The sequence below is a fragment of the Mustela putorius genome, unplaced genomic scaffold (assembly GCF_011764305.1).
Source record: "Mustela putorius furo isolate JIRA1106 unplaced genomic scaffold, ASM1176430v1.1 tig00000275_pilon_pilon_pilon, whole genome shotgun sequence".
Taxonomy (NCBI): Eukaryota; Metazoa; Chordata; class Mammalia; order Carnivora; family Mustelidae; genus Mustela; species Mustela putorius.
In genome coordinates, this window is record NW_025421341.1 from 18,983,980 (window position 1) to 19,008,220 (window position 24,241).

Consider the following 24,241-nt stretch of genomic DNA (forward strand, 5'->3'; position numbering starts at 1 on the left):
GTCAGAAGAAAAAGTGGTCACCTAGACTTGAGACCGGCATCTAAAGGGTAGAAGGAGTCTTGTGGGACTGAGCCTTTATCCTGGGGTATCTGATATAATGTCTAGATATATAGTCTGAATTGAGTTATATTATACTCAATATATCTGGTATCGCAGGGAACTTTCTGATAGGGGAAAACCCTATACATCTGGTATCAGACATGTTGTGAGTGTGGTAGTCATGTGAGAGTAAAGGAGAAACTCAGGAGGGAAGACTGGCTTCTATTTAAGACAGAACCATTAAGATAAGAAGCACTGGAGAGAAAGGGAAGATTATACCTTTGGTTCTGAGCATGTTGAATTAGAATGCCTGTGAGACAGCACATCAGTCAGGGAAAAGAATATTATTACAATTCTCGTAACAAAACCTGCCAAATCTCAGAGGCCAAACACCATAAAAATGTATTTCTTGTTTAGTTGGTCTTGGAATGGAGGATAATCTGCTCCATAAAATCATTTAGGGCCTTCCATCTTCAAAGAGTGGCTTCAAGGTCACCTTGTCAGTGTCCCACCTTAGATGGGAAAAGAGAAAAAGTGAAGAAAACATACCTAATCTTAAGTACCTAACCCCAGAGGTAATATATCACCTTTAGTCACATTCTTTTCATAAGACCTAATCCCATTATTATTATTATTATTATTATTATTATTATCATAAGGTTTAATAGGGTGAAATTATTATTAAGGTGAAAGGCTGCTGAGGGTAGTTTAGCTGTGTATCTTGAGAAGAAGAAACAGCCTTTATCCATCCAGTTTCTGCCACAAATAGCTGAATGGAACTTTCAGAGGCAAATGAATATAGAGTAAATCTTGAGCCGATGGTATATTTGGGAAAGATTAGTTGGATCCCTAGGGCATGGATGCAGCCAAGCTCCAGGAGCAGACCTGGGCTTGTCAAGAATCACTCTTCTTACATCCTCTTCTTCTTGGTTTCTCAAGCCATAATGGTAAAAACCTGATCTCTGATAGCGACCAGATTCATGTGCTTCAGGTAGGCACATGAAAAAAGACTAAATATAAATCTTGTTTTGTTTGTTTCCAATTACAAATTTCTAGGAATGTTTTCTGATTGGTTCTCTGCAGATCATATCCCTACCATGACCGTTCAGTTGAGCCAATCCTGTCACAAGATACTGGCTGCGAGGAGTCTCATTATATTATATGGATGAGGGAGGGAGGAGGATCAAGCCTGAGAGATTTGGGGGTGGGTGGGTAAAGGGGCAGGAAATAGGACTGGGCAGCCAACCAAATGAGTAACTACTACTGAGACTCATTAGAAGTATATTAAAGGAAATACACCCCAGCTGTATTTCCCTATGGCACTATGTAAGTGCCAGACGAAGAAGAGGAATCTGCAAAGAAATTTACAAAAGAAGAACTTCAAGTACATGTGATGCCCATGAAAGCAAGAGACTCGAAAAGTAGAAGGGCCCAAGCACTTAAATGATGCGTAGAGGGAAGTCAAAAATAGAGGGAATAAGAGTCAAGAGTTGGAATCAATGCCAATAGACCGCATGCTTTAAGACTTATTTATTTATTTTGGGGGGGAGAGAGAAAAATCTCAAGCAGACTTCCTGCTGAGCTTACAGCCCAAGAGGACTTGATCCCACAACCCAGAGGTCATGATCTGAGCTGAAATCAAGAGTCTGATCCTTAACCAACTAAGCCACCCAAGCGCCTCTAGACCATATACTTTTAAAAGCTGCTCCATAGGGGTACCTGGGTGGCTCAGTGGGTTAAAGCCTCTGGCTTCGGCTAAGGTCATGATCTCAGGGTCCTAGGATCGAGCCCCACATCCGGCTCTCTGCTCAGCGGGGAGCCTGCTTCTTCCTCTCTCTCTGCCTGCCTCTCTGCCTACTTGTATTCTCTGTCTGTCAAATACATAAATCTTTAAAAAAAAAAAAAAAAAAGCTGCTCCATAGTGAGAGGACAAATATCATAAACATGATGCTAAGTGAAAGAAGTCAAATACAAAGGCCATATGTTGCATGATTTCATTCCTATGAAATTTCAGAATAGGTAAATCCATACAGAGAGCAGACTAGCTGTTGCCATGTGGGGGATGGGTGGGAACAAAGAATAACCACTTAAAGGTAGGGGTTTCTTTTTAGGGGAATGAAAATGTTCTGCAATCAGTGGTAAAGACAGAGCAAACTTATAAATGCACTAGAAGCCACTGAATTGTACACTTTAAAATGGTTAAAATGGTGAATTTTATGTTATCTGAATTTTACCTCAAATTTTTGAAAAACTCTAGCCTGTGGAAGCATGGCAAATGATATGGCTGTGGTTTGGGGAGGGAAGGAGATTTTTTTTAAAAAATGCGAGAATCTTGAATGTATTACCTGTCCACTGAAGGACACAGTAAGTAGGGCAGAATTAAATATGCAAAAGAAAGGGGGTAATGTTTGATTCTTTGGCCTGACTGGATAAGGATACTTAGGGTGGACAGCAGAAGTAACCAGTTAAACTGGGACAGGAGAAAAGATACCTTCTCCACCAGGGAACAGGAGAGGATGAATCCTAAGCCAAAATGTTGAGAGGAGGACATTGAATTAAAGAAACATCTCTGCTTTTCTTTAATAAAATAAAGAATATGGGCTTTGGGATAACCATTTTAGAGTCACAGAATGCTCCAAAATATTTGAGTAAATTTTCTCAGCTCTGTCATTAACTAGGAAGCTGAAATAATATTCCCTAGATTATGAATTTCCCTTCATGCCCTGAGATCTTTCTCACCTAATTCTAAGGAACAACATCACATAGAGGAAAGAGAAGAACTTTGGAGTCAGATAAAAGTAAGTTGGAATCCCAGCTCCATTACTTAGTACCTTGGACACATTAATTAATCTTCTGATTTTTATTCCCATATGTATGAAATAGGGAAAATGATATCTACTTTTTAGTGACCACACTTCCTGGCCCAATAATAGGCATATAACAGGATCCCTTCTCTTTTCCTCTTGCATTCCAACTTGACTTTCTAGTTCCTTCCCAATTATGAAATAGCTGAACTTGTAGAAATCTGGCAACTGATAAAAAGTTATTGTTTTTATTTGACATTGTTTTCGTCAAAGATATAAAAGGAAGAATAGCATGACTCAAAATACTTTAGGGTTTCAGGAATATAATATCAGAGGGATAAAAGTAAGCATTATGACAGCTGATCTTAGAAAATTAAACATGATGAACAAATCAAAGAGAAAGAAGTCAAAGAGTGACTTTCTGTGTGTAGTTCTGGGATGCACACTATGACGTGAGGTGACCTACTAAGCAGCATAAAGCCTCCTGGCAGCAAGAGGCATGTGATGACTATCCCCAGAGGCAGGGGCTGGTATCAGGTATGCACGGCACTCAGAATGTGATGTGTGACAATGGGGAACAGATGTTCAAAGAACTCCACAGTCCATCAACCATGACCACAAAAGGCTATTACAAAGGAGGTGCTGCTGTGACAAGTGCCTTCTCTCGTGACATTTGTTGGCAGCACTCCTGAGGAGCTGTCAGCTTAGAACAACAATACATCAAAGAGCTCTACCAAATCAACAGTTCAGTTCCATAAAGTACTGTATCTGTGAGACATACAGAACAACCAGAGCCCAGAAAAGACAACCAAGGAAGAAAATCGAGGAATTTGTGGTGAATGTGTTGTTATCTTGTGTAAATTTTTTTTTTTGGCAAGTTGAATATAACAGTGCATCAAAGGAACTTGTAATTTAAAGAAGCCACCCATAAGTACTATGAATTATTAACTTTAAATAATCATTTTTCCCTAATTTTGAGTCTTGCTGTGCTTTATATATCAGTCAGTGTTTATTGGATTTTGCTGTTGTAACAATCAAAGCCCTCATCTCAGGAGTTTACAACAAATTCCTTGCTCACATACATGTTGGATGTGAGTTGGCTATGACTCTGATTCTCATCATTTCTTCACACTGAAGTAAAGGCTGAAGGAATACTCCCTATCTGGGATGTATGCTTTTCTTGGCAGAGAAGAGAGAAAACAATGGCAGAACAAACTGATGGCTCTGCTTATACATGGGACTCATCACTTCCACTCACGTTTTATTGGTCAAAGCAAATCACCTAGCCAAACCTGTGTCAATGAGGAAGGGAAATAGAATTGTTTTACTGTTCAAACTATGGCTATTCATTGTCAGAGGGAGACCATTAAGGACTATATTAAAATCTATCATATTTTCCTAAAGTGGTATACATACACACACACACACACACACACACACACACGTTTAACTTTAAAAGTTATATTAGCTCAGGTTAGATTAGGCTAGCCTCTGTGAGAAAACCAGGAAAGATGTGACAATATCTTGCCATGTCAGAAGAGTATCTCAGCGAAGAACTTAATGACTTCGGAGAGGAAGGGTTCACATAAGTATAAGTAGTTCAACAGTATTATTCCTATTAACCCATAGACCATAAAATTAGGCAGCCAACTCTGTGCAAATGACAAAACCCAACTCCAAGCTAATGACAGCCAAAGGAAAACTATTAACTCAGAGGACTGAAAAACCCAAGCATAGTTGTAGTTTTAATGCATGGCTAGACCTAGGGACCCAGAAATAACTTAAGGATTCTGTGTTTGGGCCCTTCTTGCCTCTCTATTCCCTTTATTCTTAGGCATGCTTCCTACTCCCATCAATTTTTTGAGGCAAAGACCACACTAGCAGTTTCAAATCCTCATCTAGAAACATAGTGGAAAAAAGGGACTATCTTCCTAATAGCTCTGGCAAAATTTCCAAGAAGGATCTATTTGGTTCAGCCCTAGTCATGTGTCCATCTCTGAAATCAGAAAGAGTACTCTGAGATCAAGTCTTGATTACCAGTCCAGCTAAGGTATGAGAGCAAGGGGTAGGAGTGGGAAGGTCACATGGGTCTCCTGGACTGAATACGATTGTTACAAAGATGACATAGAGGTTGTTCCCCAAGAAGATGCTGGGCAGAAAACAAACAAATAAGCAAGCAAAATACATCTACTATCCTACCTGTAAATATTTCTGAAGTGAGGTTATCCCTTAATCTACTTACCACATGTCATTCATTTCTTTCATTCTGCCTCTACAGTGAACCAACCAGTCTAGTACACCAATTCCTAAAAAAGCTAAAGAACTAACGTACAGCCAAATTCTACAACCTTATTCCTAATTTTCTAAAGTTCAAAAGGAAATCAGTGGAGAGGTCCTGTCTCTTTTGCTAAAGCTATTATATTTTATGCTAAATGCATCTACCATTAGCCTTATTAGTGCATGATAAGACTGTAGTAGTCTTACTCAGCATAACTTCATTCCCATAAGAGCAGGGAATACTGTAAATTGCTTATCTAAGGCTTTGTTTCTTGCTACAATGCCTTCAATTATTTATCCAGTCCTAAGTGTTATAAAATATTATAATTTATTCTCATAGACATGAAATAAAGTACTTCTCAATTATTCTGGTTTGAATTTTTTTTTCTTTTTTTTTTTTAGCAAAGCAAACTGCTTTCCTATGCAGAGTAAGCACAGGGCTGTTAGGATGACTTAAGACAGATAAACATTGCCAAAAGCTTTTCAGCAGCAAACCAAACAATAAAACTCCACTCTGTGTGGTGCTGAAGAATTTCTCACTTGAGGATCAGGAATGACTTTGACCTTCACCCTCTTCTGAGCCAGTCTTCCTTAATGCCTCACATGTGTGAGTCTCTTCCATTTGGGGGGAAAATCTCTCAGCTCCTCTTGGAGTCTCAAAGTCTCTTCAGATCAGCTTTGTTTGCTACTTCCTCCAGAAGTTCTTAAAGTCAAATCAGAAATTAAAGTTTATCAGAAACTAAGCAGGTGTTGTCTGCTTCAAGACTTGAATGTGCTTAAAATTCATCCTTGAAATGTTATACAACTATGTTTTTTATAGCACTAGGTACTTTTTTTTGAGTTTCTAATTCAGTGTCTTGGGTGTTTTCTTCTTGTTTTTCCTTTCAAGGGCATACTTCAAGTAGAAAAACTTTCCAGAAAAGTGACAAATACACTACTGCTCTCGTTTTCCCATTAAATAAAGTTTTTATCTAGAACAAGTCTTAGATTTTTCTCAGCTATTGTCTAATATATCATCTTCTTTAGCTGGTGCTTTTGAAGTGGTCTGGTTTATCTAGAATTCTCATAAACAACCAAATATCTCATACCTTAATGGTGATGACTAGTCTAATGGTTTTTCTTATGCTTTACTTTTTTTTATATTAACGTGCCTTTGTAATTCTCTGGATTAGGAAATATTCTGCTAATACTTTCTTAAAGAGAAATGAATAGAGCCTGATCGTAGTTACGGCAGTAAAAACAGATACTCTTCAGGAACTATTTCCCTAGAGGAAAAGAGACATCAGTATAGAACTGGCTTCAATCCCAAATACAAGATGGACAGGTGGGAATTTCTAAGATTGCATGCAGGGGGGAAGGGCTGGGAAGAAGGTCAGTGAATGGAATATTACTAGAGGGAAACATGAAATGTGATTGGGGGATCTCTGGCTAAACTTGACAAGATGCTTGCTAAACGCAGACCAAATAGCACCTGGGAGAACTGGGGAATGGGACATTTGATAAGAAATGGACCAAAGGCCCCGTTGAAAAGAAGGTTCACAGGAGCCTGAGTGAAGTCTGTTCAAGGAGGGCGTTTTTGTCAATTCTTTCCTCCCACTGTGAAGTCACCAAGAGTTATAGAAATTAAGTGGCAAAGGCTACAGAGCCAATGCCTGCTCCCCGTCACTTGCTGACCCCTCACTGTGGCTTTTCCACCTCCATTTGCCACTTTCAGTGCTGAGCCAGCCATGACGCTAAGTGCCTGTCCCGTAAGTTTTTGCTTTGTTTCCCTCAGAGAACTGTGAGCTTCTTGAAGGCAAGGACTGTGCTTTCACATTGCTGTTCCATCCAAAATGCCAGGGGCTCCTGGGTGGCCCAGTCAGTTAAGGGTCTGACTCCTTGTTTCCGCTCAGGTCATGAGCTCAGGTTCACGGAATCAAGCCCGGCCTTGGGCTCTGCGCAGTGGGGAGTCTGCTTGAGATTCTCTCCCCCTGCCCTTGCCCCTCCTCCTCCCCCCACGTTCTCTCTCTAAAATAAATAATCTTTAAAAAATAAATAAATAATAAATTAAAAATAAATAAAATAAAATGTCAGAGTAGCTTCTCAAAAAACACTTCTTCGTTCAAATGCTTTCATTTTTCTGTTTATTTGCTGAGACAATGAATCCAAGGGCTCTTTCAAAGCTCAGTTTTGCTCAGCCAGCTGAGCAGCATTTAGGCGCGCCCTCCAGACGACCTCACTGCCCTGCTAGTTTAGTGGGACAACCTTTCGGATCACCTAATCTCTTCTTGTTTCAGTTTCCTCACCTGTCAAATGAGAACCAGTAGACTTCCAACAATATATTTCCCCCATCTACCACATGGGTCTATGTGAATGTGAAATTTTCTCCATCAAAATATTTGGTAATCTTGAAAATGCCATGACCATTTTTCCTAAAAAGAATGCAAGCACCTGAAACATTCACATTCAAACTCCATCATCTTCCACATAAGGGATACAAGTTTGAAAAGCTGCATGACCTGTTTCTGAAATCCTCATGACCAGCTTCCGAGCATAAAAATGACAGGAAGTAATATTTCAAAAAAGCCAACAGAGCACCTGGGTGACTCAGTGGGTTAAGCTGCTGCCTTCCACTCAGGTCATGATCTCAGGGTCCTGGGATCGAGCCCCATGTCGGGCTTTCTGCTCAGCGGGGAGCCTGCTTCCCTCTCTCTCTCTCTGCCTGCCTCTCTGCCTGCTTGTGATCTTTCTCTGTCAAATAAATAAATCAAATAAATAAAAAAAATATTAAAAAAAAAAAAAGCCAACAAAGTCAGTTCAGATATTTCACAAACTGAGTATCTCACGTATTTGAAAAGAAAGATGCACTAGAAGGCCTTCAGGCACGTGAAACATCTTCCTCTCCATGACTTGGTTTTAAATTTACACAAGACACCAGGCATCTTCACACAGACCGTGACACCTGGGGGCCGTACTGTATTATTTTACAAATATCAGCTATGCTTCGGTCCCCGGTCCTGTCAATCTACAAGATACAAGAGCACAAGCTTTTGGAGCATTGATAGAACCTTAATTAATTGGCTGTTTCTAAGAACATGTTCACCATTCCGCTTCATCCACTTTGGGGTTTGATTTCACTACTACAGAGCAAAGATGTTTCTAACTAGAGCACTTGATTTCCCAAAGGAAGCCTGGTTGACGAGAAATCCTATGCAGTTGTATATTGTTGTTTAAAGTCGTTCCTGACCAATTACATCTTCAATAATGGAGTGATGTTTTCATTTAAACAAAAAGTATACCTTTCTCACCCATTTATTCTAAAAGTGCACTTCTTTCAAGTTCTCTTCTCACCAGGTACTTGGTTCTCAATGAAAACTTGGTGGTAATAATGCCTAATAGTATTCACAATATGGCCTGTAGTTCACCGGGAATAGAGATACATTTTTACAATCCTCAGTATTACATGTGCGGATTTGTATATCTTGGTCTTTTCATGTCTCGCTACAATCTTTCCTTTAATTGTGCTAATTATAGAGCACCAAAAGATCATATTTCTCTGAGGGGAAAAGAGAGTGTTCCGCGTTAAGGTGAAATGCAGATTTCCCATTAAAAGGCAAATTCTACATTTCAAAAGGTTGAATAGGCTCATACTTAACAGAATCCCAGCTGGCTAAATTTAGAGCACTGGAAAAGATCCAATTCAAGAATAGTCTTTGGATTTAGGCCTGTAACATTTTTATTTGATAGTGTATTGGAAAGAAAAAAAAAACATTCATTTTAAGCTCTTGCCTTTCCACATATTGTTCTTCTGTGATAGGCGAATTGGTGTTGATCATGGTGTTGGCCTCAAAACCACTGCTTCCTCTGAGTGGTCTATTTCAATTGTATTTCGCCAGTTTAAGAGGCTTCTGTTCGCAAATCTTTACACTGAAACTATCCTCTCCTCTTTCTCTAAATGTCAAGGCCTTCCTTTTTGAATTCACCCTGTGTTCACAGCCCATCTTTGTGCTTTTATCCTTTTTGAAAGCACGGCAGGGTCACAGGTGCCTAGGTTATCTGTACTCACTGCTGCAATTTGGAACTTTTCTTTGACAATTTTCCTACTTCCTGACTTGGGTCCAGCTCATATTCTGGCTTGAGTAATTCCCACTGTCCGTTACCAACCCCAGAATCCCAGCTGCCATTTCTGCACATCCACTCTTTATCAGTATTCCTCCAGTGTGCATCCAAATCACCAGGAGTGGTCATTAAAATGCCTATTTCTGGGCCCCAACCCAAATCTAATGAATCAGAATCTGGGAGTGCACGCTGGAGATCTGTTACCAAATGAACTTTCTCCAGAAGATTCTGAAGTCTGAGAACTACTGCTCTCTGCTGGGTCAGACTTCTAGAAAGATGGTAGCTTCATAACTTCTGTTAAAGCTGTAGCACGGGGGTACTAGTTGAGGTAGTACTAGAGGCTAAAAGAGATTAAAAGTTGAAATCTCTGTGGCTTAACACATAGACATGTGGGGAAAGCAGTTCTCCTCTGGAGTTTTTATGTGACTAAGACTATAGTGGCTCTGCCTTTTTCAACACATATTTCCCAAGATCACTTCGCATGTCAAAATCCAGCTGGTCAACCCAGGAAAAGACGGTGAAGGATTACCAAGAATAAAACATAAAACATTAAAAAAATATTTATGGGCCTGTCTGGGAAGTGGCTCCCATCACTTCTGCCCATATCCCCATGACAAAAACGTAAGACTCTACCTGGGAAGTACTGGGAAATACAGGCTCTGGGCAGGTGCTTCCAAGCAACCACTGTGTGCCATGGACGTGCAGTAAAACTCAGCTGGACCCCTGGAATCTGCCACTAAGTGACATCCAGAGGGAAAAGAAACAAAGTGCATTTTTCCACTACACACTGTGGAGTACCAGAGACCTATTCTTCAAAGACCTCATTTCTGGAATTTCCCACCCAGGGAGAAAAAACGGTATCCCCTCATGGTTTATCTCTAGAACTATTTATTTCTTTTTCTTAGCACATCTGCCTGACTATTTTGAAACACAGGCAGATTTTATTAAATTTTGAAAATGAGCTATATTAGTACTATGCTATTGAAAAAAAATTAGTGCATGAATCTTCCAATATGTTCCTAATATTTAAAAAGAAAATTCTCCATATAGACACACATACATATCATATATTATGCATATATGTGTGTACATATTCATATGTGTGTTTTGCATATGTATCTGCTACTGGGTTTGGGGGTGTATATATAAAAAACAAAATCCAGTGACAGACGTATTTCTCATGAATACAAACCCTTGCTTTGTGTTCATTTTTTTACTAAAGAGATACACAGTATATTCAGCCCAAGAAAATTAGGGACTATGTGGCCAAGTCAACATAAAGGGGAGTTATGAATGCCTTTATGAGCCTTTTGAGGCTTATATCTTGCCATTCTATTTCTTTCAGATAAAACTGAAGGGGAAAAATCAACAAAGTTTGAAAAACTGCCTTCTAGCTTAAACACTAACCAGTTACACAGACCAATTGTAAGAGACACAATATTTTAAGAAGCACAGCACTATTCCAAAGTTCGAAAGTATATTTGAAGTTCCCAACCTAAAATGAGCTCTGAGTCCCATTTCTTTATACATGCATTGATTTGTGGGCAGTTTTATCAGAAAACCTTCAGAATCAAACATGCATGCATTAGTTTTACGTTTATTCATTATTAATTCAATTGTTAAATATTCATTGAGCAATGACTACGTGTGAGATAATCTTCGAAGCACTGAGGACACAATAATAAAGTAAGGAATGTCAAGAGGAAGAAGCAGAGTACGGTGAGAGAAAATGGTAAGAGCTACAAGTGTCCAGGGAAGGATCAGAACAGGCCTGACTGAGCTGTGAACATTGGAGCAGAAATGCCTGTTCCAGGGAGGTTGTGTGCTGTGTGAATGTTCACAAGAAGAGGGTATCAGGCAGAGGTAAATGCTCATCAGAAGTAATGCTCTGATGGAAGAGGGTACAGGCGAACCTCGAAGATGTCGAAGCTTCAGTTTCAGACCACCACCACAAAGCCAATACCTCAATAAAGCAAGTTAGGTTCATTGTTTGGTTTCCCAGTGCATATGAAAGTTACTTTTACACTACACTGTAGTCTATTAAGTGTGCAATAGCATTACGTCTAAAAAGGGTACATACCTTAATTAAAAATGCCATATTGCTTAAAAGTACTATCTCTGAATTTTCGATTTTTAGCTTTTTGTTTAAAATGAGAAACTTACAACTCTTCCTTTCATTTCAACACTTAAAGGTTATTGTAGGGTCATTAATTGTTCTCTTTTTAATATCGTTGTGTCTCAGGGAATAGGGAGACTTGAGAAGGCGTGGAGAGATGGGGGAATGGCTGGTTGGTGGAGCGATCACACACAACATTGAGTTCACTGTCCCAGTGGGCATGGTTCGGGGTGCCCCAAAAGTGTTGTAATGCTAGCAGCAAAGATCACTGATCACTAACCCACCCATAGATCACCATAACAAATATAATAATGAAAAAGTCTGAAATATTACAGGAATTACCAAAACATGACACAGAGACACAAAGTGAGCAAATGCTATCAGGAAAATGGCACCAATAGACTTGTTCGACAAAGGGCTGCCACAGACCTTCAATTCGTAAGAAACACAATATCTGCAAATGCAGTAAGGCAAAGCACCACAAAAGGAGATATGCCTGTATCTTATATGAGAAATTTCTAACATAGACACATAGAAGAAATTTCTCCCACATGATTTTGAATAACTCTTCACCTACATGGCATCATCTTTCTTGCAAAAAAAATCAACTACGTACTTTTGCCTTCTCCAATAAAATGGTCAATTAAGTACTATGTTCAACTGCAAAGTAATAGAAACATTAAAAAAAAAAAAAAAAAGATCTTCGACAAAAAGATCCCTCAAGTAAACTCAAGTCAGGGAACAGATGATGGACAGCTGGTACGAGACCAACCTCCTATCTTTTTGCTTTTCCATTCTTAGTGGATGTATTTCGTGTTGAAGTTTACTTCATGGTCCCAATATGGCCCCTATAGCACTAAGCATTCCCAGTAGAACAGAAGGGTAAATAATCACCCTCTCTCTGAATCTGCTCCTATCTGAATCTGCTCTCCCCTACACCTACTGCCAGCTTAGAAGGAACTTTCCCATGAGTCCACCTAACAGCTTCTCTTTACCTGTCACTGGTCAATGGTTCATATGGCTTCTTTATTTTCAGGGAAATTGGGAAATATATTTTAACCTTGATTCATGGCTCTCCTTGAGATCAGGGTTATATAAGGATAAGAAGAGAATAACAGTAGACCAGTGAAACCAAGTAACCATGGTTCCAATTACAAGAAGTGGACACAGGGTGCCTGGGTGGCTCAGTGGTTAAGCCGCTGCCTTCGGCTCAGGTCATGATCTCAGGGTCCTGGGATCGAGTCCCGCATCGGGCTCTCTGCTCAGCAGGGAGCCTGCTTCCTCCTCTCTCTCTCTCTGCCTGCCTCTCTACCTACTTGTGATTTCTCTCTGTCAAATAAATAAATAAAGTCTTATAAAAAAAAAAAATCTTTAAAAAAAAAAAAAAAAACAAGAAGTGGACACAAATGATCAGCCTCCATTTCATAACCAAATATGAGTCTGAAATCTTATTACTGTGCCAATTATTTGTTGTCCCTAGGTTATATAACACCTTCCTCAATGTATTCATCACTTATCCTTCATCTCTATTGAGTTCCCACACATATCTCATCATTTGTACTCTCCTCGGGTTGTTATAATCCCTAGGGAGAACTATAAATAGCATCTCTTCCCTAAAATAATGCAGTAGCAGAGGGAAGCCAACTATCATCCTCGTTCCTCATGGAGACCAAATTAGAGGGCATGGTTTCAAGTTTATTGGCCAGTAGCTAATCCTGAATCTCAAATAATACAGCCTTTCCTACCAGCAATGGACTTCTACAGGAAAATCACACTCGCAAAGGCAAACATGCTTTCTTCACACACTTAACAATCAGAGAAGCCATTCCACTGCCCCAGTAGCTGAGTATTTCACTGCCACTAACACCTGGAAGGAAACCTAAAGTGTGGGAAAGAAGTTCTTCCCAGCACCTGTGGTTCTGGAACACTGGTGGCCTGGGTAATCATGCCTCTCAGAATTCATGCTCTCCCATGGGGTATCATCGAGGTACTATGGGGTACCCACCACCCTATGAATCTTCCTGAACAGAAAGAATGCTTCAGCTTTAAATCTAAGCCTTAAGTTACCCTTCTGGAAAGGCCACAAGGAGAAGCTACTTTGAAAGAAGGTGAAACAGAGATACAGAGAAAGAGGTGTCCAGCTGTCCCAGAGTTCCAGTTAAGCCCAGCTTTCTATGGACTCACCTGCTTAAGAGCAGCCACATGCATGACCACCAGCGAGATAAGAAGGGCTGCCCAGCTAAGTCAGCCCAGGTGGCATGCTGGAGCAAGTAAATGAAATAATGGTTGTTTTAGATTTCTACCTTTTGGAGTGGTTTGTTACAGAACAATCAATAACCACAGCAATTAAATACTGTTATTTCTTCCATAGTACTCCTCATAGTTTCCGTCTTATCGAGTCTCAGCTTCAGTGTGTATTGCCAGTAAACTTGAAATATTGGCAAGTTCTCAATAAATATTAGCTATTATGATGTAAGCCACTTTGTAAATGGCAAATGTGAGTGTAAATATTCAGAGTAATAACCATTTTTGAGCGCTGTTTGCTGCTAGTTGCCTTTTCAAAACTCTAAGATGATACTTAGTCTTCTCAGTGATCTAAAATCGTCACTTTTATGGTCTTCTATCAGTTCTGGTCTCCTCTACTTTTGTACAACACAAGGCTATACTTTGCTTTCTCTTAGAAGTTCTTGTGTGTACTGTTCCTGCTTCATATTGTAAACTTCCATCTACACCGTGTGCTTCAGCGTCCCTTTCTCTTCCCTCCCATTCTCTTGCTTCCAATAAGAAATTTTGTCAGACTCTAGCCATTGGGCCCTAGGTGTTGTTATTCCCATAGCCTAGTATTTCGTAGACTTTTATTTGTATGCAGTTGCCATAGACATTTGTCCATGTCACCTAAATAGGATGGTAATACTTGAGCAAAGTTGAGACCCAGTATTTTGCCCACTTTTGCATTTGCTAGTATTGAGAAGTCCACTGAAAGCTACTGCCTGCTTTCGTAGCTAGGCATCCAACTCTGAACATAAGAACCACCTGCAAATTATCTTCCTGCGGAGTTGTATCTTCTGAACCTCAACAAGTACTGACTTGGATTTTATCATGGTATGCCAAAGATACAATATGCTGAAGGCCTCAATTTTCTGAATATTAGATTGCCAATTCTCTATGTTGATTAGTCCTGGATTCATTCTGGGCTATAGGAGAAACAGTGCCTAACATCCACAATACTTTTATGGGCCCATGAGAAAAAAAAATTTATTTCCACGAAATCAGAAGGAAAAAAAATGAACTTAGTTTGAAAAAAACTAATATTTAATATTAATATATTCATCTATATACCAATGTAGTAATAAAATATAATTTTAAATACTTTTTTTAATCGAGGAAGAGACCCATAAAGGCCAAAGTGCCTAGAGCACATGACGGTCATAATGTAGCCCAAGATTTGTTAAGCGAATTGTTCTCAAAATTTAGAAGGCATTAGAATTTCCTGTGATTTTTCTTTTATGTCTTCTCAAACACAATAGCAGTGATCCTGTTAAGCAAAGCTAGAATAAATCTCAGGAATCTGCATTCTTAATGATCGTTTTAGGTAATTCTGCTACACAATGAATTAGAGGAAAACTGAAGCAGCAAAAGGAGAAACAAGGAAAGTTTTGCCTCTAAGGAACAGAGCTGAGAAATGGGACAAATAAGATATACATTGCTTTCGGTTATATCTTTTCTGTACCAAATGATTTGCTCCTACTCCATGCATATGCTTACTATGAAACTATCAACTCCAAAATCAGCAGCATCCTGGAGCTCCCTTGAAATTCTCCTGTCTGTGGGTAGGTTATTCTGCAGGGCAAGACCACAGATTCAGCGATTTTTTGGTAGTCGACTAAATTGCACACTGGTTAAACAAGACATATCAGGTTAATCTTGAAAACAGCTGACCTTCCAGTCCAACTGTAGCAGGGTCTGGGTACAAATAGGACCAGTGGGTAGATGATTAAAATGCAAAACAAAACAAAACAAAATGAAAGGCAGGTTCCAAAATAAGTAGGTGGATTCTCTTGTTAATATTGAATAGATTTGGATGCTTTCATTTCCCTAAAAGGAGGGTGAAATTAAGATGCACAAGTCAGAGAGAAAAATACAAGATATTATTTGGGTTCAACTGACAATGTTGAAGCTAGCCACTGTCATCCGTGCACCCACTGGATGAATCAAAAGACTTTCAAAGCCAGGCTGTTCTCCATATATTAAGTACTTAGTGTCTTCATCTGATCGCTCACTCATGAGAGGGTATGTAACAGCTGCATATGTGTGTGGTGTTTGGGGGAGCTGAAAGTTATTAAGAAGTTCAACCAGATTGCCCAGCAAAAAAAAGCCAGTTTCTAGCCAAGCTGATTACGCACAGGGCAGCAAATTATTCTTTAATTAAGATGAATTGAATAACCACCAAAGAATTTGTCAGGGGGCAGGGCCTGAACAAAGCTAGAAATCTTTACCCCATTATAAATAGTAACATCTTCCCTAGGAGAAACCATGATGTGTTCCACAGCATGAACTGGAATTATTGGTTATTCCCTCCAAGTCCCGGGAAATGCAATCCAGTTTTTCATGATTGCAAAGTGCCTCATAACATTCATTATTTTATCTTCACAACAAGCCTGTTGGGCAGCCTGGGGATGTGATTCCCATTTTACACAGGAGGAAACAATCAGAGAGAGATTAAGTAACTCGCCCAATGTTCCAGAATGAAAAAGGATAGACAAGTCCAATTTTGAGCTGTGAATTTCTAGCACATCATTTAGCTCATTGCTCTGCTCGCCTAAAATCCCAAAATAAATTTGACTGGTCTGAACATTTTAAAAGATATCATAATTATTTAAATTAAAGATGTCTTGATGGACTTGAATGCTATTTCTTGTCCGCCCACATCCCCCTGGACATGTTCTGTGAAATTTCTTTTCTCAAGGACAGTGTTGATTTAATTGGAAAGAATCATGTTCCCGTTTCCTATTTTGGCTACCACAGTACCCCCAGCCATATGCACAGTGGCCATCTGGAAAAATCCATTTCTAACTTCAGGGAGTATTGCTTTGGTCTGCCCTGAAACGGTTTACCCACTGGCACTGCTCTTCATTTTCAGAAGCAGTGTGATTTCTACTTGGGATTACTTGAGATTCTGCCTAATAACCAAAACAAACAGTGGTGCATAAGCCTCCACAGAGAATCTGCACACATATTTAGAGAATACTCCCCCAGTGCTACTCTATAATTTGTTCCTTTTTTTGCAGTTTTTGTTTTAAGAGTTGTTGAATTCAGCTTTTGTCCAATGTATTCATGACTATGAGGCCTTTTTTTTTTTCCCCCTTTTCTCTTTTTCAGACTAAGAAATACTCAAAGGTATAATCAGGTCCTTCCACAGTATTTAATTAGCTGTAATTAAAAGACATCTACACAGTGTTTTCAAAGTCTTTTCTTCTGTTACATTGCTAATGAATTAAGAAATTAATTGGCATGTGAGTTACAATAGAAAATGTCAGTGAGAAAATTTTAACTATCTTATAACATTATCCTTTTTTTGTAGGTCATGTTCTGTCACTGTATTAAATTAAATGGCATTCCCAATCACCAAAAGGAAAAACAACAACAAAAAAATCCAACATATAAGAAGAATGGGCAGGAAAAGGGATAAAGAATATTCCCATAGACCCATATTCTAGTAAGTTTGTTTTAAATGATCAAATTTCCCACCTACAACATTAGATTTTGGAGATTTTTTAAAAAATCTCCAAATCTCTTGGGGATACTGGGGTGAAGGCAAAGGATAGCAAAGAGTTTGGGGAAGAAGATGGACCTATGTTCATACCTAGCTACCTGCCTCTTTTGCTTTAATAATATACATGGAAATATTATACATCTAATTAATTATAACAACAATAACAAGGTTCCATGAAGGACAGTTTAATAAATAATTTATAAAATACTACCTTATGTTTCCATCTTCAGTCACAAAATGGCTTCACAAAGCCATTTTCTACAGACCTATTTAGACTTCATCTTTCCACTTTAGATGATGTATAATGATTTTTATTTGGGCAAAATATAGATATCAAATATAATAAGTATGATAGGGTAAGGATATATATGTTTAGCACATGAAAAGTTTATACAAATCTATAAAATAGAATAAAAATACCAACGCAGGTGGGCAAAGAACATGAACAGACAGAATCATACACAAACAATACTGATGACTAATAGAAACAAAATAGATTAATTTTACTAGTAATCAAAGACATACAAATCAAAAGAAGATAACCCTTAACTTCTTTATCATTAAGAAATTCTTAAAAGTATAATACCCAATGTTTGCAGAGGTTAGGTTCCACACATGGTGCATCTTTCTGGAGAGCAAGTTAGCTCTATGTAGCAAAAGCTTTAGAAATGAGCACATGCTTGTGAATACTCAGTAATTTTACTTTTTTAAGAATTTTTTCTAAAGAAATTTTCAAAGATAAACTGAAAAACTTATATGAGTTATTTTATCATAGCAAATATCATAATAAATTGGTAATGTCAAAAACCAGAAATAATCCAAATGCCAACAGTAAAGTTTAAAATATATATTGATCATCCATTTAGTGGAACATTATGCCAAAAAATTTATATCTGAAGAGTATATAATGACCTAGAGAAACATGATGCAATGTTTTGTGGAAAATAGAATATAAAACTATATTATCCAGATTTTTAAAAAAATTATGTCTGAGTGTTAATATTTAGTCTAATATTACATAAAAATAACATTAATATATACATAAAATATTAAATGCTATACCTATACTAATTACATTAAAATATTAACGGAAGTTATATTGGGGTGGTTGAATTACTGGAAATTTTCTTTCTCCTCCAATTTTTGTAAAATGCTCTATAAGGAAAATATGCTATTTTATAATTAAAAAATATAAAATTGATTTTCTATATCAAGATTAATATATTTCTTTGGAGGAGAAAGTACTATAGCAGGAGCGTATTTTAAAAATTAGATTTTTGCCACAATTAACTGTAATGGAAAATATTTATAATATTTAATCTGTGTCTCTGAAAACCTTAAGGACTCAATATTCAAACCACAGATATTTTAACATTGTTAAAGAATTTTCTAATAAATTTTAAAAGACAAATATCATTATCTATCTACCCAACATTATCAGATAGAGTTTAATTTCCAATTGAACTTTATTTGGAGTCATTAATTCTATGCTAAACAGTTTGGAAATCTACTAATGAATCAGAACAAAGGAATATATGGGATGATCATAGCAATAAAGATTAGTAATCATTTTCATATATCTTTGACCCTCATATACCTTTGACCCATATATGTTTGACCCTCATATTTGTAAAAAGAAATAATGCTTTCCTGATTACAAATAATGGAGAAATTTGTTAAAGTAAAATTAATGGAGCTTTCCATGGTCTCTTGGCAAGTCCATGAGGCAACCAGGTCTTTGACTTTGTATCCCTGGATACTGATCCTGAACCAAAGTCCATGCCTATATTCCATGATAGCATCCTAAAATAATCACTCTCTCTTATCTACTGATATGATTCTACCAAAAATATTTGCTCTTAAAGTATAACATCATCCATAACTGGTGAGTTAGATAAACACCACATTATTCAACAGCCTTGGAGACAGTCATGAGCCCGGAAAGGGCTCAAATTTCCACTAGATGGCATGTAGCCTGTTCTCACCTTCCAAATAAGTTTCAGAGAAATTTGTAGTCATTTGCCACATTTCCAAAATGTAATTTAAGAAAAATCTTAACAGATATTACATTCACATTGTTTTAAAAGTCAATTAATTCAAGGTCTTAAATTATCACTACTTCTCTGAATGTTTGAATGATAAGCCACTCTCCTTTCGTTTCCAAACTACAGAGGTCAACTACCTCTGGGGGGGGCGCCTAGGTGGCTCAGCTGGTTGAGCCATGGACTCTTGATTTGGGCTCAGGTCATGATCTGAGGGTCCTGGGATCCAGCCCTGCTTAAGGATCTGCACTCAGCAAGGAGTCTGCCAGAGATTCTCTCCCTCTCTCTCTCCCTTTCCCTCTGCCCTCCCCTTGCACACACGTGCTTGCTCTCACTCTCTTTCTAAAATAAATAAATAAATCTTTAAAAAAAAAAAAAGACTAAAAAAAGAAGAGGAAATGACCTTCGGTTTCACCATCTGGGAAGATGGAAGATATTAGTGTCTCCCCATGCCCCCGTCACTGAGCCCACCTTTCCTTTTCTACCTCCCATAACTGCCAACTATACTGTACATGATCAAAGTTGGTAGTATTTAGTTTGTCAAGTTCTGTTCACAGGATGATTCTAAATGCAAAACTGTAAAGAGAGTAACATTATAGAACTGACTTTTCTTTTTTTTCACTAACGACGACATTGTTGGCTATAGTCACATTTCCTTTCCTATACAACTAGTGTATGTTTGTTTTAATGGGGAGTTTTCCACTTCCTTTTTTTCCCCATTTTTCCCATTTCTCATAAAACTTATGGGCTTTTCTTCTAATACTTCCATGGACTTTTTTTAAAATTATAACCACTTTTAATTTCAAAAAGCTCTTTTAAGTTTTCTGACTTTACTTTTTATATAGCGTACCGTGCTTCTTGTACTAATAAACTTTTTATTCTCAAATGTACTTGGGAATTTAATCTCAGTTTTGTCTTGGAAGTTCTAACCCATTCTCCAAAAGGGACAGATTTCCTCAGTGTACTTTTTTGTCTTTTTTTCCTATCTTTCCTTCAATCCTCCCTCCCTCCCTCCCTCTTGGTCTTTCTCTTTCATTTTCCGGGTGCTGCAGCTCCCAGGATGCCTGCCTCCTGCTTGACTCATCCGAGCTCTTCAGTGAGATTGGGCCCCACTGGTGCCCAGGTTTTTCCTGACCTCCTTCCGTTCCCAGTCTCACTTCACCACTAGAGTTTCTAGAGATCACCCCCTAAACTACCTTCATCTAAACAAACAGTGAGCATTCTAAAGTGCATCAGATCTTTAACTGCCCATTCATATGAACGATGAGGCAACTGTGAGTAAATGGTGATAAAGCATCCATTTTGTTGGAGGATTTGTGTTTAACCAAATTTAGTATTTTGTTTACTCTTGAGATTAATACTTTTACTACCTGTCATAGTCTTTGGTTCCTACGTTACTGCCCTTTCACCTTCAAGATAGCTTTTACTTTCCTATTTCTTTAAGGAAAAAATTCACTACTTAAAAAAAAAATGCTGTGTATGTTAAATTTGCCTGGAGGTGAATGTCTTCACTTCTGCACTGTTGCAGATTTGGATGGGAGGTGGGGGTGGTAAGAGGGATAAAATGGAATTGAAGACAACCATATGACCTTCTTACTCTCTGTCACCTAGGCTTTACCTGAGAGCTCAATTGCTTTGAGGTCCTAAAGGGCATGGCAACTGCTTGGCAAATAATGCCTTACTGCCTAATTTCAGAAATAGTTTTTTTGTTTGTTTGTTTTCTGCTTCACTTTAAAGCTCACATAGTCTTCATCCAGATAATTGCTAAAATTTACTAGTGATGATGGCTCCCTATTCTCTTCATTATTGGAGATATACTTTTTTTAAGTCAATTGCTTTATAATCAATTTAAGGATGGCCTCCTTTTTTCCTAAAGATAGATTTATTTATTTATTTATTTATTATTTATTATTTTTTTTAGAGAGAAAGCAGAGGGAAGAGGTGAGGGAAAGGAAGAATTTCAAGCAGACTTTCCTCTGCGCACAGAGCCTCATGCTGGGCTCGATCTCATGACCCTGAGAGATCAAGCCCTGAGCGCAAACTAAGAGTCCAATGCCTAACCAACTGGGCCACCCAGGCACCCCTAAGGATGGCCTCTTGAAGGAAAGAAAAACATATATGATCAGAGTACTGTGTTAAAATGGAAGCCAGCTATTTTCTTTTTTTAATACAGTCATCAGTGATATTTGCTTAATATCTTATATAACCATGAACTACTAAAATAAGATCCCATTTGTAAGGGCGCCTGGGTGGCTCAGTGGGTTAAGCCGCTGCCTTCGGCTCAGGTCATGATCTCAGGGTCCTGGGATCGAGTCCCGCGTCGGGCTCTCTGCTCAGCAGGGAGTCTGCTTCCTCCTCTCTCTCTCTGCCTGCCTCTCTGCTTACTCGTGATCTCTCTCTGTCAAATAAATAAATAAAATCTTTAAAAAAAAAAAGATCCCATTTGTAACTAGAGGATTATAAAATATATACAATTTTGGTGTCAAAAACACTTGACTCAATTTTGATGGACCTCAGTTTTTAATTAAATCTCTATTATATCTCAAACTTCACCATAGTTTTATACCTAAAATTTTGTCTCCCTTTCTTCAGAATCAGAAGATCATTCGATTCAAAAACTTTTGAATCCTAATAACTTACATCTGGGATCCAGATGTAAGCTGAATGGACCATGAGATTGTAGTGATCAATTATATTTATGCTTTTGGGCTCTTGGTGGCTCTGCTGAAATATTTAGAAATTACAATTTATTCCTTTTATACATTAAGTATTTAATTCATCCTCATGTTATCTAACTCCTCTTTATAGAGCTGCTTTCTATTAGTTCTAGAAGTCTCTTGAGAAAACTTTATTAGTTTTGGTTTCTCTTCACCATCCTATCCTTTAATATATATTTCTAGCTAAAGCAGACAAAGTACTTTATTGGTGCAAGGGTAATTTTTCCCCCTCTGTTTAAAAGGAGACTTTATGTGGCAAATTAACTTACTCCTAGTTTCCTTTCTCACAGTTTTGGGAAGAGCTGTTTAAGGTGATGTAAATACTGAAAGAAAGGTTAATCCTACTTGGGACTTTTACTGACCCTCCTAAATGCAGTTCTTCTGGCCCCTCTCGTCAGTGGGAATCCCATCCTCAACCATTTAACGAGTAACCGTAAAGTGAAGTGCATTGCCTGGCACATAATCATTCCCGAACAGATAATTATTAAATACATAATTGAATCCTAGAAGAGCTCTACCCTTTGGCCCACGCAGGAGGCAGAATAAGGGCTCTTCCCAAGATGTCCATATCCTAATCCCAAAAATGTATAAATACGTTTCCTTACATGGCAAAAGGAACTTTACAAATATAATTAAGATCATTGACCTAGAGATGGGGAGAATATCCTGGATTATTCAGGTGGACCCAATCTAATCACATCAGTCCTTAAAAGAAAAGGCTCTTTCCCAGCTATGGCCAGAGAGATACAGTATTGTTGGCTTTAAAGATGGAGGAAGAGGGCATGGAACTCAGGTGGCCTCTAGAAGGTAGAAAAGGCAAAGACATGGATTCTTCCATAAGGCCTCCAAAAGAAATGCAGCTTGGCTGACACCTTGATTTTACCCGAGTGTGACAGACTTCTAATGTACAGAACTATAATTTAATACATTTGTGTGGTTGTAAGTCACTAAGTTTATGGTAATTTATCACAGCAAGCAATAGAAAAATAATATAACTTTGACCTCTATACCTGAAATTTCTTCACTTTTATTTTTGCTTGTTAAATAGTCTCTCCATCCCTTAGAACCCATCTTAAATGCTACTTCCGCCGGAACCCTTTCATGTCTCCCCTCCCCAGATGCACTGATCTTTCCATTTTACTTTTATTGCTTATCTTGATATTTCTTTTTTTACCTCTTAACCTTTTATTTTGCATTTTAAGTCTAGAAACCAACAAGCTTTATTATAAGGACCTTCAAGAGTAAAAACCATGTATTACTTTTTACCCACCAATATAACACCTTGAACCTGTATGTAAACATTTGTTAAAGTGATCAAGAAATAAAGACTTATACCCACACTTCTATGAATTGAATTCTGTTTCCTCAAATTTATGTTAAAACCTTAACCCTCAATGTGACCGTATTTAAAGTCATTAGGAGGTAATGAAAGTTAAATGATGTCATAAAACTCAAATAGGGTCAAATGGGGTCCTAATCTGATAGGACCATGGCTACAGAAGAGAGAGATACTGAGAGAGAAAGAGAGAGAGAGATCTCTGTCCTCCGTGTGAGAACAATACTAGAAACCAGGAAGAGAATCCTCACCAGAAACTGAATTGGCAGGCACTTTGATCTCAAACTTCTCAGCTCTAGATCTGTGAGAAATACATTTCTGATGTGTAAGCTACCCAGCCTATGATATTTTGTCATGGCTTCCAAGGGGTAATGAACTTAATCCTTATCCTTGCCATGTGTGCTTCTCTTTTTGAGACATATTATGTACAAACAATCCCTCTTTCACAATGGGTCATCTATTTTGCTTGATCTCATTTGCTTAAGTCTTGATCTCATTTGATTACAGTTTCAGGTAATGCACATGAGAGGGATTTAAGTGAGTTTTTCTTTTTGTAACAAATTATCTGGGAAGCAACTTAATGCTGGCTCCTCAAACAAAAACTGGCCAGCAGATCTTTTGTTTTCCATGTTTACTCTACCTTCACAGTACCTCTACTATTTTGATGTGATAAGAATAATCTGCATTTCAAAATCACTTACCATCACTTTCTAAAAATTATTCTGTCAATGTGACAGGTACTTGCTGATGAATAATAGGGATTTTGATATAGACCAAAGACCAATGCTATCAGGTCAAAATATAGAACTCAAGAGTAGGTGCATTAAATTCAACACCCAAGAGTTTCAAGCCTAAGAGTTGTCAAAAGGAATACTTTTCTCAATACAATAGTAATACGCCACAAGAAGAATGTATAATGTGAATGCGACTGAAAACTGAATCATTTGTGACTTTATGCATCAAGGTTGGCATGATGAATTGTAGCTAGAAGTAAAGTGATCACATAAACCACCATCTCTAAGTAAAATATGTGCAAGAA

At 38.0% G+C, this 24,241-nt stretch overlaps 1 protein-coding gene across 1 annotated transcript in view; it reads left to right on the forward strand.

Moving 5' to 3' along the window:
• Positions 1–24,241, forward strand: part of VWC2L (von Willebrand factor C domain containing 2 like) — a 160,594-nt gene that overhangs the window by 75,568 nt on the left and 60,785 nt on the right. The window lies entirely within an intron of this gene.